We start from the raw sequence: 17,516 nt of genomic DNA, 5'->3' as shown, positions 1-17,516 counted from the left end.
GTCGCGGGTAATTTGAAATTTCCCGCAAGTTTATAGTCTTTGCTACCATAAAATGAGTTGATTCAAACCGAAAAGTGTTGAAAATTACACAGGAATGGAGTCCGAAAAGACATTTGGTGATGAAATACCAAATTTTGATATTTGTGGGACTGTTTTTAAAGAGTTATTTAGCCCTTGGAACACAGCTATCCCAGTAATCTTTCTCCTCCTTCGCATTTTTTGGTTCTCGAAACACGCTTTTGGGCGGCATTTCAAGGAAAAGCTTTCTGAATTTTAACAGCAGCCGAACAAGGAGCACTTTTACCCTCTGTATGTAATTAACTTTTAATGCATTCAAATCACGTATAGAATAAATCCCTAGAGAGGCACGAGTTTTTGAAGCTATTTAATGCAATCATAGAACGTTTGGAAAAATCCCTAAAGAAGCACGGGTCTTTGAAGCTATTTGAAAAGCTCGCAGCACGTGTTTTATCGGGTCTAAAAACACTCGGCTACGCCTCGTGTCTTTAAACCCGATAAAACACTGCTGCTCGTTTTTTAAATAGAACTTAAAACATCGAATAACGTCACCGAGTGCTCGGGAGTAGAGATGAACAATGATCCAACTGTAGCATCAAAAATGATTCGATAATTATCAAAATATGTGACTGATGCTAGCATTGCTACTTGGCAGAAATTGTGCCAGTTTGCTCAATATATGCCAAAAATTATGCTAGCATAATCTCTAAAGGCCTAGCTGATCGTCCTAAAGGAGGCTGTAGTCACAAAAATTAAGACATACTATGCCGTAGTTCTAAGGAACACTTGATCAAGGTATCATTTGTCATCGTTCTCTGGGCTCTTAAAGTCTCCCTTAATCTTTTTGATCGTGAGATCGATCTTCATATCTCTCTTAATCTTAATCTTAACCTCTGGCTTAATCTTTTGATCTCGAGACCAATTTTCATATCGCAGAAAACCATTTTTTTTTACTCACCTATTCCAAGACCGACAATAAGCCTACCAACGAGTAAACCATCTCTCGATGCAGCACCACAGCTCCTATCGTAAAAACTAATGCACAAGCTAAAAGCATTGGTTTTCTTCCTAGTCGTTGATTCAGAAATCCTCCGAGCGAAGCTCCTATGATGGCTGTACCTATTGCCACGCTTACGATGAGCTCTTGCCAGATTGAGGACAAAAGAAACTCTTCCTTTATAAGGATCATTGCTCCAGAAACGACCGAGAAGTTGTATCCCACCAGAAAACCTCCAACGGCAACGAACACAGTGAAAATATACACGCTCACTGGAATTCTTGGTTTCGCTTCACTGGAACTTTCCATTAGTGGTTCTTGCTCGGATTTCTTATCAAGTAGTAGTATTTGGCCGTATTTTTGTTCCATGACGTTTCGCGTTTGATCCACTTCTTGAACAAAAGCGCGATCTATGTAGATAATCACATGTAATCACGTCTTAGACGCAAACGGCTTTCCCTGTAGAGAAAGTTTCAACTTACTTCGAAACCAGATGAAATTTCGTTTCTCAATATGCGGCAAACATGCGTAACATAGCCGCAGGCACGGCACGGCATATTTGAATATTCATCGCCGACTCAGAATCTTTTGCCTGCGAAGTTGTGCGGAAGTGCAGCTCAAAGCAGACTATTGCCACACGTTCGTCTAGCACCGAGTGTGTGTTACAGACTAGTCTTAGAAAGCGTTAAACGAAGGGTATGTTCCACTGTTAGTCATTGCCATTTTATTGCTCTATGTGCTAATTGCGGTTCCACAACAAAAGAGATGGTATGGTAAGCGCACCGGTACTCGAGCATGGAATTCGCAAAACAATAATGAAAACGCAGTGAAAAATGTCGTATGCAAATTTTTGAACAGAAGAGCGACTTAATTTGGAATCCGTTACGCTTGACCACTTGCTTGAAAAGGACAGCGGATATTTTAAAGGGAAAGTATGGTCTAGAAAAAGTTTACTTAAATCAAAATTTCCTTGCTTGCATTGTCGTAACTGGCTATTCATTTGAGCTAAAAGCGTTTTAAATGCGAACAATTACGCTCCAAAAGTCGGCATTTTCAAATTAAAATCCGCCACCTTTGATAATAAGCTGTGAGTATTGTGACAGGAAACATTTGGAGCACATTTTACGGTTTTGAGAATCAATCCTGTGCTATTTATATTTTCGTTATCACAGTCCTTTGCCTTGTCATTAGCTGTGGGAAAAAAACAGGGAAGAAGTGGTCTAACGTCGAAAAAGTAATGTTTTTCCGTGCCCCACTTGTTCATTATAGTCAAGGAGAGTACACCGAAGAACTTACTTCTGAGCGAAGAAGATTGTGGATCTGTGCGATAAGTAGAGACGACTTGGCAAGAGTACCATATAACCCCATACATAATTACGAAAAAGCCGCTTTCAATCAATTTCTCTTTTATTGAAGCAGTAAGTACTTATTAGAAATGTATATATGCTAAGCCCATGGGAATAAGTCATTATCTTAAAAACAATGGGATGCATACATAATTAATGGATTTAATGCATAATTAATGTATGGGGTTATATGGTACTCTTTCTGACGACTTAACTGATGATATTTAAGAACGCGATAGGGTCTGCAGCCGTCACTTTGTTTCAGAAGAAGCTGCGAAAGATTGGGATCGATTCAACGTAGACTGGGTCCCTACCCTCCATCTTGAGCATTCAAGTATGCAGGTCCATTGCATCGGGCAACTATTTTATTTTCACTATAATAAAGTGGGTATTCTTTCTCTCCAAAAAATTTTTAACTGTAGATGTACCTTAAGCAGTCTTAAATTTAGGAAACATTTTCAATACACCAGATTTTAAAGACTGATATAAATGGTTTCTCATTTTAGGGACATCAAATTGCATTGTTTCAGGGTGTATACCATAAGCAAGGCATGTAGCAAAGGTGGCAGCAAATACTCCATAGTCACTGCTATTTATCTGTTGTTGCACAGGGACAACTTGAAATGCTAGTAAAATTTGAACGTCCAAAAAGATTGAGTACCTGCTCTTGTACTTTATTTAGAATAATGTTACGATACAAACTGTCATACAGGTTGACAGTGCCATCTTCACACCCAACTGAGCTTACACATACCCAGTGGGCATTGCCAGTATGGAGAATCTGAATAAATTCCCCAATAACCTGATTGAAGTTTCTAAAGTGGCCTTAAGCTGGTCTCTGAAAGCCCTCCACCTCTGGATTAATGTTTCTTAGACAAACATGTACTTCATGGATAATATCACAGTCAAGCCAACCATTGGGTGATGAAATCAATTGGTAATGCCCATCATCCAGCTTTGCAAGTGATGCTGACTTTTCTGAAGAGTATTTTGAAACACCAGTTATCACAACCCTATCACCAGATGCATTGAAAGTGTCACTAACAACCTTTGTTCAGTTTTTCCTCCTGATTTACACACCATACATTCCCAAGTTGTTATTGCATTGTTCAGCACCTGCTTGAAGTATAAGCAGGGCAAATGAAAAACTTTCTAAAGATTTTTGCACGTTTAAAACAAACTTCTGCTTCTTTTATTCCGATCATGTCCAAATAAACGGTTACAACAACAGAGAGAGAAAACAAAATACACTATTATATATATGCTAATTCCTAAAAAAGAAAGTTTGAATAACAAAAGGAAAAGACACACCTGGACCAATCATAGATCAAATTAACTATTCCTGTGAAATATTTCAAATTTAAATAACAACGGCAAACATAATATGCATAATAACAACACTTTGTACCTTGACAAAATGGGTTGTGGCATTTCAGCAGTTTATCTGAACAGTGGCTTCTGTTTGCATGTGCAGATAAAATCTACTTTGAGAGCTTCATCCAAAATATCTCTCGTCTGTTTGCATTTTGATTTTTCATTTTTGGCTGCTGGTGTTTTTAGACACAGGGGACAAAACCACTTGTTAGGTACTTTTGTAATTTTCAAACAAGATAAATGAAAAGTAGAGATGGGATATGCTTGGTTTGTGCATGTTACCACAGGCCCTCTAGCTGCCAGTCTGCAAAAACAAGCAAAAACAATTGGGATAAGGGGATGAATGAGACAAACTTCACTTTTGAGTATACCACCTTCCCAAAATTTCTGGTAACACACAGTATCTCCAGAAGTGATTAAGTTTGGAAACAACAGAGGTATAAGTCAGTGTCTGACATCAGGCAAAATTCTTTCACAGAAGAGATCAATTTGCTCACGAAAACCACAAACAACAAAGTCACAATAAAGCTTTTGAGCGGTGATTATTTACTGTTGGATTTGGTAAAAGTAGGCATGAGTTGTATTTGTTAATATACAGCTCCAAGTCTATATCCTTTAAACAATAGGGGCTTTTGACCTCCCCACATCCATTCCCACAGCAATCACACCTACACAAAACGTCAGGTGTGGCATGTAACCATGGATATTGTTTATTGATAAACGTGCCACATTTCGTTACCTGAAAATTGATGTGCTTTTCCTTCATGATCTTTATATAAGTTTCAATAGCAACACTTTCAGGTTTACAACCATGTTCTGTAGACTTCTATACGCCTTAAAATAGTCTTTACTGTAATAACTCGTCTCAAGCACCAAAAACAACAATAAATCCATCGATTCGACCAGAGGTAGGCACTGTGGATCGTATTTTTTGTCTGATAACAAGAGAGAATCGATTCCAACACAAGAAATCTTCTCTAAATAACGTTTTTTCGCGTGGGGATCGAGCGTGTTCGCATAGTCTGAGAGAGGATATTCCGCCATGTTGAAAAATGTAGAACACAAACATGGCGACTCAACCTTCCCGCGAAATTTGTGACGTCATGTGCAAACGCTCTATAGTTAAGCATCGTTAACAACTATTCACCGAAGTGGAGGTGGTTAGTGGTGGATATTTACCGAGCCGCGAAGCGGCGAGGTAAATATTCACTGCTAACCACCGACACTGAGGTGAATAGCTGTTTTAGTATATACTAAAGCTGTTTTAGTATATACTAAAACAGTGAGATAATCTGCACCACCAAAATTGATTTTAATTCTTACATTCCAGCATTTTCCCGCGCGGAAAGGACTGCAACAACAAGCCGCGCAAGATAAATTTGCATTTGTAAACAAAACTTTTGTCATTTGTTTTTATCGATGAACTCTGGGTTAGAAATTTGAACCATTACCTTTAAACACGGCCAAACCAAATTTAGTCGCTTCGTTCGTGTTTTCAGGGACTTCTGCGTCGTTAATTTGAGTGATTTCTTCGATTGTCACGGATGCAAACCGGACGCCATTTATTTGCCGAGTTGCTCGGAGGTAAATAGCATAGGATATTCGGAGTTTGACTAGCCAATCACAGCGCGCCTTCGACGCTATCCACTGTTTTATTATATACTAATAAATTATATTCCTGCTATAGGAGGATTAGTTGGGTATCCCATTAGCCCTTGCGCGTTATTATCGATGAGAAGGTGTCACATTGCATCGAATTCGAGTGCACACGCTGGAAAGTCGACTGAATTTTAAACGGCTGTTTGTCCTTTTTCAGGAGCACGGAAGGCGATTTGAACAGTTTTATGTATTCTTGTAACAGTTAAGTTGACTCTAGTACTTTAGTACTCGAACTTGCTCTTCTCTAAATGGAAAAAAAACGTCTTTGTTATGAGTGGTATGCACGACTGAGAGGCTTTGTTTATGCGCTTTACTTTAACGCTTTATCGATATTTGCGTGTTGTGCTATTATTGGTGGGTACTTAAGCATATTATTCCGCCTGGTGGTGCCTGAATAATGGCACATTTCAATATTAGCGAAGGTCCCCTTACGTCCCCAAAATTTGTAGGAATATATGGCCGTTGAAAATTGCTTAAATCACCCGGCCGCTTTTGATCGATCAATAGCCTTTGCTACCTGTATTAAATGTCCCTTTTAGTATATCTGTGTAAAGGTTTGCTCCTGAATTAGAATCTTGTGATGGAGTGTTTTCTTTATTTCTTTTGGTAACTCGAGTCGCTTGCCACTTCTGAAGACTGGCTTTTCACGGCGATTTTTCCTTTCGTCGGGTAGCAACTGCAATATTACAATGAGACTTGTAAGTCCAGCCAGGGCATATCTGGGATGTTGTTATCTTCATATTCGTCATATGGTCAAATATCCGAAGCCGCAAGAGACCGACTTTCGACGCAATTGAAGTCGAAGATTATAAGCACGGAACGTCTTCGATCTTCGCTTTCATCCTCTAGCTATTTGGGTAGATTGAAAGAATATCACATTGAGAAGCGTGGAAGTCTCGGACAACAATCCAAATTGGAAAGGTTGATGTAAGTGTGACTATCCAAATCCAAGCAGTTGACATAAATTAGTGGCGAACGCGAGGGCACTTCGCTGTTGATCTCACTACCTCCATCTCGACTGAGTGATTACGTGACTAGAAGCGGGGAATTGTGGGATATCCGACTAATCCTCCTTTACTCCTGCTGAACTTCAGATGTAAACAAGGAAAGCAGCAGCGAGGAGGGCGATACTTATCTATATTTGTTGACTTGGATTTTAATCTAGCCGAAAGGGTGTAATACATCCATTTATGTTTAAAACGAAACATGGCTCGTCTTCAGGCGAAGGAGATACCTCTGTTGAGAAGAAAGGGAGAGAAAGTCGAGAAAATGAGTTTCAAGAGGAAATGTTGACCCGCTCAGTCGCTCACCTCTTGGAAATCGCGAGTGGTACTCTTGCGGCAACTGTCAAAAGAAACCTACGGAAAACGAGAATGTGTGCTCCTAAGAATTGAATGTACTAGGACACCGACTCAATTTGAAAGGAAAAGGCTTTTTCCTCAAAAAATCAAAGCGGTGGAGCATAGTTACTAACTATGGGTACAAGCCTGATTTTTTTCTGGTCTGATTTTCGCTATTGCATAAATAGCGCTATCTACTGCGAGGATCGTGCATCATACGTATCTAATACCGCAGTTCAAAATATATGAACTTCATATATTTCATTGAATCTGATTTATCACTTTCACGGGTTTATTTACGAATCAACATAACAGCCTGCTCCCAGGTGGCTTGTTAGCTCAATTGGTAAAGCGCTGCACTAGTATCGCAGAGGTCAGTTGTTCGAATCCCGTACAGGCCTGATTTTTTTCAGGTCTGATTTTCGCTATTGCATAAATAGCGCTATCTACTGCGAAGATCGTGCATCATACGTATGGGTGGAGTGATAGTTATTTTACCACACACGGTGTACTACCATTTCGAGCTTTAATTTATTCGCTTACCTAAAAATGGTTTGAAAAAATTCATATAATAAATAACTGAAATTTGTGTTGAATATAAAAAAGGTAAGCATAGCTTTCAGTTCAAAGCGAAGGTCAACAAGGAAAACTTACATGCCTTTACATTTCGCTGGAAGTCTTGGTTTTGGAGGATTTTGGAAATTCAAGCCGTCCTCGCAGGTTAGGTTATATTTGCCGGCTAACTTTCTTTAATATTTCACTTTACGGTAGCTTCTGGAGGCTTACACATTTTCCTTTTGAATTTTGGTATGTATATTGACCTACAACCGCACGACAGTTCACCTCATTTTAGAAATTGTTTTCATAGAGGTCAAAGTCAACACGGACAAAGCGGCGAACAAAGTTTGACTATTGTACGTCACAACTGACGTAATATCCAAGATGTCGTTTTTCTAACCACGAAAGTTGTAAAAATAGGCAACTTCAAAACACTCTTGTCGTCAATGCAAAGTCAATAAATAAAGAAAGAAAGAAAGGTGTTTTCACAAGGCAAACGTTGATAGTCACTCCGCATTACATTGTCACACGGTCACGCAATACTCTCTAGTAAAAGAGCGCCCTGCATAATAAGCTTCTACTGGGTTTGTTACAGAACCGTCACCACATATTCAACATTTAACACAGCTATTAACCTATTCCGAAGTCCACAATAACTCTTCCTACGAAAAGAATATCTCTTTGAAATTAGCAATTCCCATCATTAACGCTCCGAAGCGTCGACTGAGAACATCTCTAGCTAAAGCGCCTGGAATACAAGCAGCGATGGTTCCGCTCACAATGAGCTCGTACCAGAAAGAAGTCAAACGAAAGCGTTCATCTACCAGGATCATTGCACCAGATACAACACCAGTGCTACATCCCAAAAGAAATCCGGCGAAGGCTGCAAATGTAGTTAAAAGGTCAGGGTATCGCGAGTAGCGGAAATCTTAGTTTTCTTGAGCAAAAATTACTTTTCGCTCTCTATGCTAAACGATGCTGTTACTATCGCTGGTCATTCCATCTTTTCTTACTGTGCGCTTCAGAACATCTCCAAAAGCAGGTAATTTTCAATAAACAAAACTGATTCACTCCTGCTTTAAACCATAAAGATAACTGCTGACAACTTATGTTTAATGCCTCAGTATTCGTGGTCAAATGTTTGTCACGTGAACTTTAATATTCAATTTTAAGGCAAACACTTTGGGTAAATTTAACTTATCATTCCCGCTTTATCGTTTTTAAATCAACAATTTTTGGGTAAAACGCAAGATAGAAATCGGATGGAAAGGTACTGCGGAAATGGTTGTGTCTGGTCCCAGTTAAGGGGTTCTGGCTTGTAAAGCAGCCACCGGAAGATTATTTTCAATAAACGATCAAATGAAACTGGCCCTACACCGGATCCTCTCTGTTTTTCCCTTCATATTCTTTACATCAGTATGCATATTCTTCACACTGTTCTCTTAAAGTTCCCGATGGTGCTTGCAAGGTGGATTTCTTTAACAATCAGGAGCGTCTTTAGTTGGTGATCAGTTTCTTCATCCTCGTGACCTTAATATTTGATTCAGGGGTGAAGCCCGCCCCTCCCCTCCCTCCCAAGTGTACCTATGACCAGAAAGAGGAATACTAATGACCTGAGCTTGAACTCTCTATGGTAGAGCATATAACTAAGGCTAGTTCCGCGGCGTTTTTTCATTTATATAACATTCGTAGAATTAGAAAATACCTTTCTAGGGAAAACACGGAAACCCTGATTCATGCTTTTGTATCTAGCAGATTTGATTATTGTAACAGTCTACTGTATGGACGGAGTGCCTAACTGCCACCTACATAAGTTGCAGCGGGTACACAATGCAGCTGCACGCCTTATATTTGAAGGAAGCAAATAATGCCATGTAACGCCGCTTCTGAAATCATTGTACTGGCTGCACGTCAAATATAGAATCATCTTTAAAGTGCTTTTAATTACTTTTAAAGCTATCCGTGGTCTGGTGCCTGTCTATATTAGCGAATTAATCTCAATTAGAGATGTATCATCAAGTAGATATTGCCTGCGTTCAATGAACTCCTTGACGCTAAACAATCCTGCATTGAAGTCTTGCAAGACTCTCGGAGACCGGTTATTCTTCATGGTCGCCCTCAAATTACGGAACGAGCTTCCTAGTGATATCAGGGACCTAAATTCAATTAATAAATTCAAGACGGCAATCAAGACTTATCTTTTTAGACTAGCCTTTTGATAGTGTTAGATGTGATGCTTTTTTTTATTGTTTTATATTTCCTACTTGTATTTATATATATATGAATTTACATTTACATTTGTATTTTTATATATTTGTATTAAGATCATATTGTAATGCGCAATTGAAAATTTATGTTAATCATCGCGCAATAGAAATTAATAAAATTATTATTATTATTATTAAGGATAATTAGTTCATCCAATACCAAATTCTCCAAACTATCATCATAAGAATTCTATGGGAGACAGTAAGGAGAATTGCTGATGAGATCTCGGGAGTCAAAGGGTTAAAAAATAAAAAAAAATATTCGAATATACTTTAAAAACAAAAAAAAAACAGGATAAGTCGCACTTTGTAGCATAGCAGTGCTCTTCTTTAATTTGCGTGTTATCAAATATTGTTTCTACGCGCGGTTACCGACTCAAGATTATGTTTCGATTTTCTTAAATTCATCAAAAATCGATTGAAATTCCGTGATTTTGGATCGAGATGAACAACTCATGTCTTTTTCATTACGCCTGTTTTGATAACAAAACCTGTGCGACTTCTCTAAACCAATCAAAGAATGAAGTATTGTAAAAATGATTTTTGTTAACTTTCATTAATTTGAAGCTTGTTTCATAATTTCTACAAAGAAACAAAGTTTTCGTGAGCAACTGGGTTCGAGCCCGGTCCCTAAGTTTTAGCTGGAGGTTGGCTTCGCACGTGTTCTATATCTTTCCCGATAATATCATTACATGCTATGAAAACAAATATTCCAATTCCTCTGGCGATTTATTCTTGGTCTCAGGAAGATAAGCAAAGAAAAACAGCCACCCTAGAAGTGATATTCCCCCATACAGCCAGAACACACCAAAACTGGTAATCCATTCAGTTAGAGAGAGAAAAGTCATCGAAAGCAACCCATTACAAGTCCATTTTACTGCTGAAGCAAACCCATATGCTGTGCTACGGGCCTACAGAGGGTATATCTCAGAGTTTATCGTCCATGCCAGTGGCCCCATCCCCGGAACAAACGCGACGACAAATAAAACAAGGGTTACAGTTGCTAACCAGGCATACTTGTATGGACACGCTTGGTACGACCATGTGACTGTAGGATCCCTACGACCGCATCTACCAAACGCGGCCATGTTGTCGCTAGAAAATACATTAATTGGAACACAAGAGCCACCGATAGGATTATTAGCTGAGTCTTTAGCATAACAAAATCCACATTTTTCCCTCACTTTAAGGCAATCCAAGCAATATCCGGTCCCGAGACATCTGTTGCTGATATTAGAGGGCGAAAAATCCCGGTTAAAATCCCACCGAGATCGAAGATCTCAGGCTTCAAAGATCTATTCCCTCGCGCTCTTTATACTGGCGAATGTAGCTGGTTTTTTGAGTTTCCGTCTGGAACCAAGATGGGTACCCGCTGCTTTCGTGCTTGATTTTGAGCCAGGTGTCGACATAGGGAGCAAAGAGAGCGCGACATCTTTTTTCGAAATACCATACCTCGTGGATTTTGATGAGACGATACCCCATTGCGATGGCTTTATGCATTTCTGGAGTACACCAAGTACCACGCAGCATTCTTTCTTCGTCTGAATGGATACAGATGTAATTTCTATCTTCTATAGGTTTGATAGATTCTTCCTCGACGCATGAACGACAGAGAGGAAACGTGAGTTTAGAAGAGGGACCGAAATTTTGGCGATAGGGGAGAACGGGGTTGAAGCGATGGATAGGAGGTAGAATATCTATTTTCATCAACCCATAGTACGCGTTGAGATCTTGATTTTCTGGTTCTAAGTAGATGGTGGGATGTCCGACGGGGTATTCGCCGTATTTATTGACCCATGGGTACTCGGAAGTCCCATCTACGTATCGAATCTGCTCTCTCTGGGTGGGGTCCACGCGATGGTAGAGAGTCGTCGCCCCAGTCCTTCCGCCAAAGAAAGCATCCTGCGGATTGATGGGTGTGGTCAAGGAGAGAGACTGGACAAAGTCCTTAATATCTTGACGTTGTTTTTTCATCTTCTCCCATTGACACTGCCACATTTCTACCACCGTATATCCTAACTGACGCAGTTTGGTAATTTTCTGGGTGGTCTGTCGTCGGCATGCTTCAACGGTAAGACCCGAAGTAGAAAATAGGATTTGATTTCTTTTCGGGTAACAGTCTCGGCAACCATGAAAGAGACATCCGTGATATTCGTAGGTGGAACAGGTCTGAGCATCGTATCCATCCACGCGATAAACGGTGGGACCATGACGAATGCTGTGTTCACCTCCGTTTCGCGCATGCTGGAGTCTCGTACCCAGTTCTCGCTCGGTCCAGAGTAACCACTCTAAGGCCACGTGGGAATGATTGGGCGTGGCGCCTTTCAGCCGCATTCTGGTTCTATGGCTATGGAATCTGGTACCATCACGCATTTTCGCGAGTACCTATTACAGGCTTGAGCGATGGTCACACACTTCTCCATGGGCTCGAATTCTGCTCTGGATTTAAACTCACGAATGAATTTTTTGCAGCCGGCTTTAAGAAGTTTAACATCCGCATGGCAGTAAGCCAGCAGTTCTTCCTTGAGGTGAAACGGTTGATTTTTTCCTTGTTCTCCTTCGTACCACGCTTCAAATTCTTGTTTTTTCTTTTCACTCCTACCATCGGGATCGTAGAATTCAGCTGCAGGAAGCGGTCCTACGTAATTCTAATATTCTGATGTTCTGGAATATGAAATTTGTGAGGGAAGAATCCTTTTTTTCAGTTCGGGGATACCAAAGGTACTCTTCCTCAAATTTCCTTTTTTCCTTGTAACAAAAACAACACTATTTAATTACATGCATTTCTTCATGTATTTTTTATACGAGTCCGCATGGTTCTCGTAACTATAAAATTGAATGGATAAATTTACTCTAGTGTGATGATAATGACACTCTTCTAATAAGGTGTTAAATACGACTGACAATTTACATTTTTCCGATTCATTTAAGGCAATCACACCTGACATGTCATGAAATTCGTGGTGACATTCGTGACACGAATAGGAACCTTTACAGGTTGCATTCCATGTCTCCTGACTAAAAAATTCCCTGATTTTTTAACGAACGATAGGTGTGTCTAGACATTCGAGTACTAGCTGACGAAACACGTATGCTGAATACTTGACTTCACGCTTCTGCGATTCGATGACATCTAATTCTCTAAGGATGTCTTTACATTCAAAACATTCGATTCTCTAAAGCAACAAAAGAAGATGTCATTCTTCTATTCTATACAAAAAGATTTCTATACAATACAACGCACACTTACCTTGTTCTCGGCCATATCTTTCTTTTCCGCTGCGACCAGACTTTTTGCTTCTTTTTTTTTTTTTTTTTATTTTTATTTTTTTTTTAATTTTTTTATAACAGCATTGTTTATTACACTTACACATGTACTTACACTATAATTACTTTTTACACCATGTTTAAACTACATTAACTTACACTACTTACAATACATATATAACAATACAGTTACACTAGTCAAATTTAATTACAGTTGATCTATTTACCACATTATTGTTTGCATGTTAATTGTCGAGTGACTACTGAGAATTGTGTTTGCTATTTAAACTACAAGGGAATTGATTTTCCAGAAGTTAATATCTTTTTGCTTCTTCTAGCTCGACTGCTTTGCTTCTACTTCTGCAATACGATTCGAAAAAGCTGCTAGCTATATAGCTGAAAAGACAATAGAAATCCCATCACGTTACATTCAACTATTTTAAAATACCTTAGGAGCACTTATTTCAAGAGGTAATTTCTTAAAGAGATCGATTCCGAGATAAAAATTAGCGATAAAAAAAAAGCACGACGTTTCGACCTCTCCGAGGTCATTTTCAAGTGAGTAAAAGTGTTCTAAATTAGGATAAAAATGTAGAAAACGTTGAAATGGGTAAAAATGTGGCGAACACTAAAATGTGACAAAGTATGTAAGAAAATGTTAAAAATATTTATGAGACAAAAACAATGGAATAATAATGACAAGAACTACTCTAAACAAATAATTTGGTGCGAATTGAATCGCACTGTTTGTTTACTGTTGCCAGTTTGAGTTCTTTGATAAAAAACATTTCAACAGTCCGATTCGTTCTTAAGACACTTTCTTAAGATTCTAAAACTTTGTGCGATGGAGCCAAACCAACACTAAACAAACAATGCGATTTAATTCGAGGTTGAAACGCCGTGCTTTTTTAATTGCCAAATTTTATCTCAAAACACTGATTTCTCATTCCAAATTGCTCGTTAGTACTTCTCAAGACATTAAAAAACCGTCACATATATAGCCGGGATCGTGAAGATACGTATCGTGAAATGTGAAAATCAAATTGGCCTTTTCATACAGAGTCCCGCGTAAATCTTCTCCCATCTAGCTGGTTCACTTTTCCATAGGAAAATTTATTAGGGAAGTATTCCGAGTCCTTGAGCTGATAGCTTTATAATTCCTATCAACAGCGAGCTTTACAATGTATTAAAGTAGTGAAATTATGAAAGACACTATCGCATCCGTAGAAAAAAAGAATTTTTTCCAATTGGGAATTCCACCAAAACAATCTATATGATTATATTCCCCTGTTGTTTAACCTGTGGCAAAATTCTAGAAATAATCATATTTTCTGTTTCTCTCATATACGTGTGTTATACCTATGCACATTTGGCTTTCGATGATATTTCTGGTCCCGGTTGTTCTAAGGCAGGATAACGCTATCCACTGGATAAAACTCTATCGGTGAATAGCACCGTACGTTTTGCTATCACCTACCCGCCAGATAGCAGTACATCCGCCTTTATACAACTGGGCCCTGTTGAAGTCCTAAATGTAATAACTTTCCTAAATGTAATAAAGTCCTAAATGTAATAACATTTGGTCCTAAATGTAATAAGCCTCCAATGCAATAGTTTAACTGCGCATGTGCATCCACATTGAGGTGCTAAAGTGATAACTGTTGCATCAAGGAATCCTCTGACCAAAATTTATGGCCTATTGCGGGCCCGCTCGCTAATTTTAATCAGCGTTTTTTATCTGCTAGAGACGTACGCCGAGAAGCACTGGCTACAAACCTTCATACTGATGTACTTTTGGCATCAAATTGACAGATGTCAAAGAGTAGAACCCTGATCACTCCGGCCATCTTGACTGAACAAGCTTTGTCAAGAGATTCTATATTATTTTGGCTTAGTCAATGAAGGATTTATTATAAAAAAAAAAGATGTCGCTTTAACAAGACTGAAGAATGACTCGTTTATTTAGAGAGTCGAGAAAGAGAGCCAGCGGTGTTTGTAGCAGAATAAAACCAAGAGGGTCGTTTAAGGTTTTCTTTGTTTCGACTGTCTTCGTCGCAGACGACATTGTCCAAAAGTTACAAACAACCACACAAGCGAGTAAGTCATTAGGGCAGAGGGGTATTTAGTTAGCTAAAAACAGAATGGTAAAGTATTTGAATAAGCTTTGCGTTTGAAAAGTCTCCAGTTTTTGTTTTCCCCACGTTTAATTCCTTTTACAAATTTCTATGAACATTTCAATTTTCTGTCACTTATTTTGCAACAGCAGCTGCTTCTTTATGTTTTCTTTTAAAATTTTGCGAGGGGAATTTGTGCCCAGCTGGCCAGATTTATCCCCTGGCGCACGCCCAACATTTGACCACTGGTTTCAGTTGTTGTGCAGTTATGCCGTGCTGCCAGAATGCTAGGTACGTAACGCTCCAGCTGCGTCTAATCTTTATCAGGCCCCACACTTACGACTACAACGAGAAAGAAAAAGATTTCCAATGTGACATTCGTTGTCTCTCCTCTCCTCAAATAATTCGATGTCTACGTCTGAAACAAACTGAACATCTATTAGCCTATCACCATTATTGATTATGCCTTTGTCGACCTCACTTTGCAATTCAGGCTCCGTTTCGTTCGTTCGGCTAACATGTGTAATCCCTTAGCTATGTCAGCATCGTCGACGATACGTTCAGGTCCACTTTCCTGATAATCAATAGAATCATCCATTTCAAAATCCTGCTCTATATGCATTTTATTTACATAATTCTCGTAAATTTCTCCTTCTCGTGGGTTATTTGCCTTGTTGTCTTCTTCACTACTGTCGTTGTGATCCGTAACTTGTTTCAGGCTCACATAGTGTTCGCCGTGGTTCTAAGCAAAAAGTTCAAGGTACACGGTAGCTGCTGAAACACTTGCTCACGGACTGAACACATGCTGCCCACCAACTCTTAGAGAGGACACTATTTAGATGTCGATGTTTTGTTCAAGTTTACTGCTGCATACATTGTTATCTGATCCCCTTAGGTCCCATATCGCCCCCTATGAGTTAAATAGTCGTGCCAGCAAGCGAACTCATCATTTGTCAAATGCTCCAAAAGAGGGAGGCCATCGCTATCGCACGGATTACTTTCTAAGCACGCCATAATTTCCTTCCTCTTGGTTTTAGCTGGACTTACTATCAGAAAGGTTGTCCCTCGGAGAGCAGGCCAGTTTTCCCGCACCAGATCCTTTCGTCCTTTCAAATTCTTCAACCACTACTTTGCTCGCCTCTGATGATTTTAACATTCGACGCCCCTCGTAATATAGTGCTTTATCACCGTGGTCTTCTTTGACTGATATCCTTTCGCCGGCTCTCCAGTATTACGCAGCAGCTGCACGCACTGCTCTCGTCCGTACCTTAACTGGTGGTTGCGCCTTGCTTTCAACAGTGTCCAGCAAGGCTCCATACACGTCGTCTGCTAAAGCAGAGGGTTTCCTGTTCCCTTCGGAATTTTCACGATCTTAATGGACCACAGATCTATCCCACAATAACGCTTGTAATGCTAAAACCATAGCGGCTAAAACAATAAATCTCATGTTGAATCAATGCAGTCATTAGCGTACTACATTCGAAGTAGATCTCAAAAAAAACTGCCGCAAATATTTCAGCTATGAATAAAAGTCATGAATTATGAAAGGCCGGCACGGGCTTCCTACGGGATAGATGTAAAGTAGTTGAATGTGCCTTTCATAATTTGGATTTTACGAGCATGTCTTTCAAAGATATACCTATTTTGTAGGCTATAATAGGCGGATTTCTGAAGATGGTTCTCAGCAAAGGCTGATTTTGTATTAAATCCCAGTTTTGCATCTGTATTTTTTAATTTGCCGCACAGACGGCTGGCATGTGGCAAAAGGCAGGATTGGTCTTCGCGTTTTTTTCTTTTGTAGAAGGGCCGACTGTCTTGTGGTAAAGCTAACTTCTGATAGTGTTGTTCGTATTAGTTTTTTTAGGGTATCCGCGTGTGATAAGACGCGATTTAAATTTTGAAAGGTTGTCCTCAAACGTTCAGTGTTTCAGAAGAGTTTGTTCTCAGAATTCGAAGGGCTTCCCCTTTAATAAAACCTCGTTTTATGCCCGGTTGGTGGCACAAGGTGAAAGATGTGTATTGAAAAGTTTCAGTCGGTTTGTAATGAGTACGGATGTCAAGGATGGATTCGTTCCTGAATTGATGTCCTTTATAAATGATGGTGTCGAGGAATGTGGTTTCGTTCTCTGAAATTTCAGCCGTAAATTTGATTGCACGATGAAAATTGTTAGCCTGTTCAATGAACAGGTAAATTTCCTGTTTGTTGGAGTCCCATAGAGAGAAAATGTCGTCAATATAACGTTTCCATTCTCTCGGTTTTGTTTTGCTTTGGCCTATTATTTCTTCTTCTGGCAGTGCAAATGCAACTGCCATTTTGGTACACATCACGGTACCATATGGGTCTGGAGAAAATCTTTTGCACAGAACAGGAAAGAATTTTCCTTGAGTGTGAGATCAAGCATTTCTTTTAGATATCGTGACGGAATGGGAGGGTTGTATGCTAGCGAAATACTTTTTGCACTTATTACTATTTTTATCATCACCAATCGAAACTTCGTTGCTAGATTGAACTCAAGAATTTTTTCAAAGTCAGTTCAACCAATCAATACAACGTTAATGGGCAAATCTTTGGTGCT

At 39.4% G+C, this 17,516-nt stretch overlaps 2 pseudogenes across 1 annotated transcript in view; one reads left to right on the top strand and one right to left on the bottom strand.

Annotated features, from left to right (window-relative positions):
• Positions 1 to 17,516, top strand: part of LOC148731283 (vascular endothelial growth factor receptor 1-like) — a 443,086-nt pseudogene that overhangs the window by 63,002 nt on the left and 362,568 nt on the right. The gene's annotated exons all lie outside the window — the stretch shown is intronic.
• On the bottom strand, positions 16,539 to 17,265 carry LOC148731302 (uncharacterized; annotated as a pseudogene).

This window comes from Stylophora pistillata, chromosome 5 (genome assembly GCF_964205215.1).
Source record: "Stylophora pistillata chromosome 5, jaStyPist1.2, whole genome shotgun sequence".
NCBI classification, from domain to species: domain Eukaryota; kingdom Metazoa; phylum Cnidaria; class Anthozoa; order Scleractinia; family Pocilloporidae; genus Stylophora; species Stylophora pistillata.
This window is presented reverse-complemented; position numbering and strand designations above follow the sequence as displayed.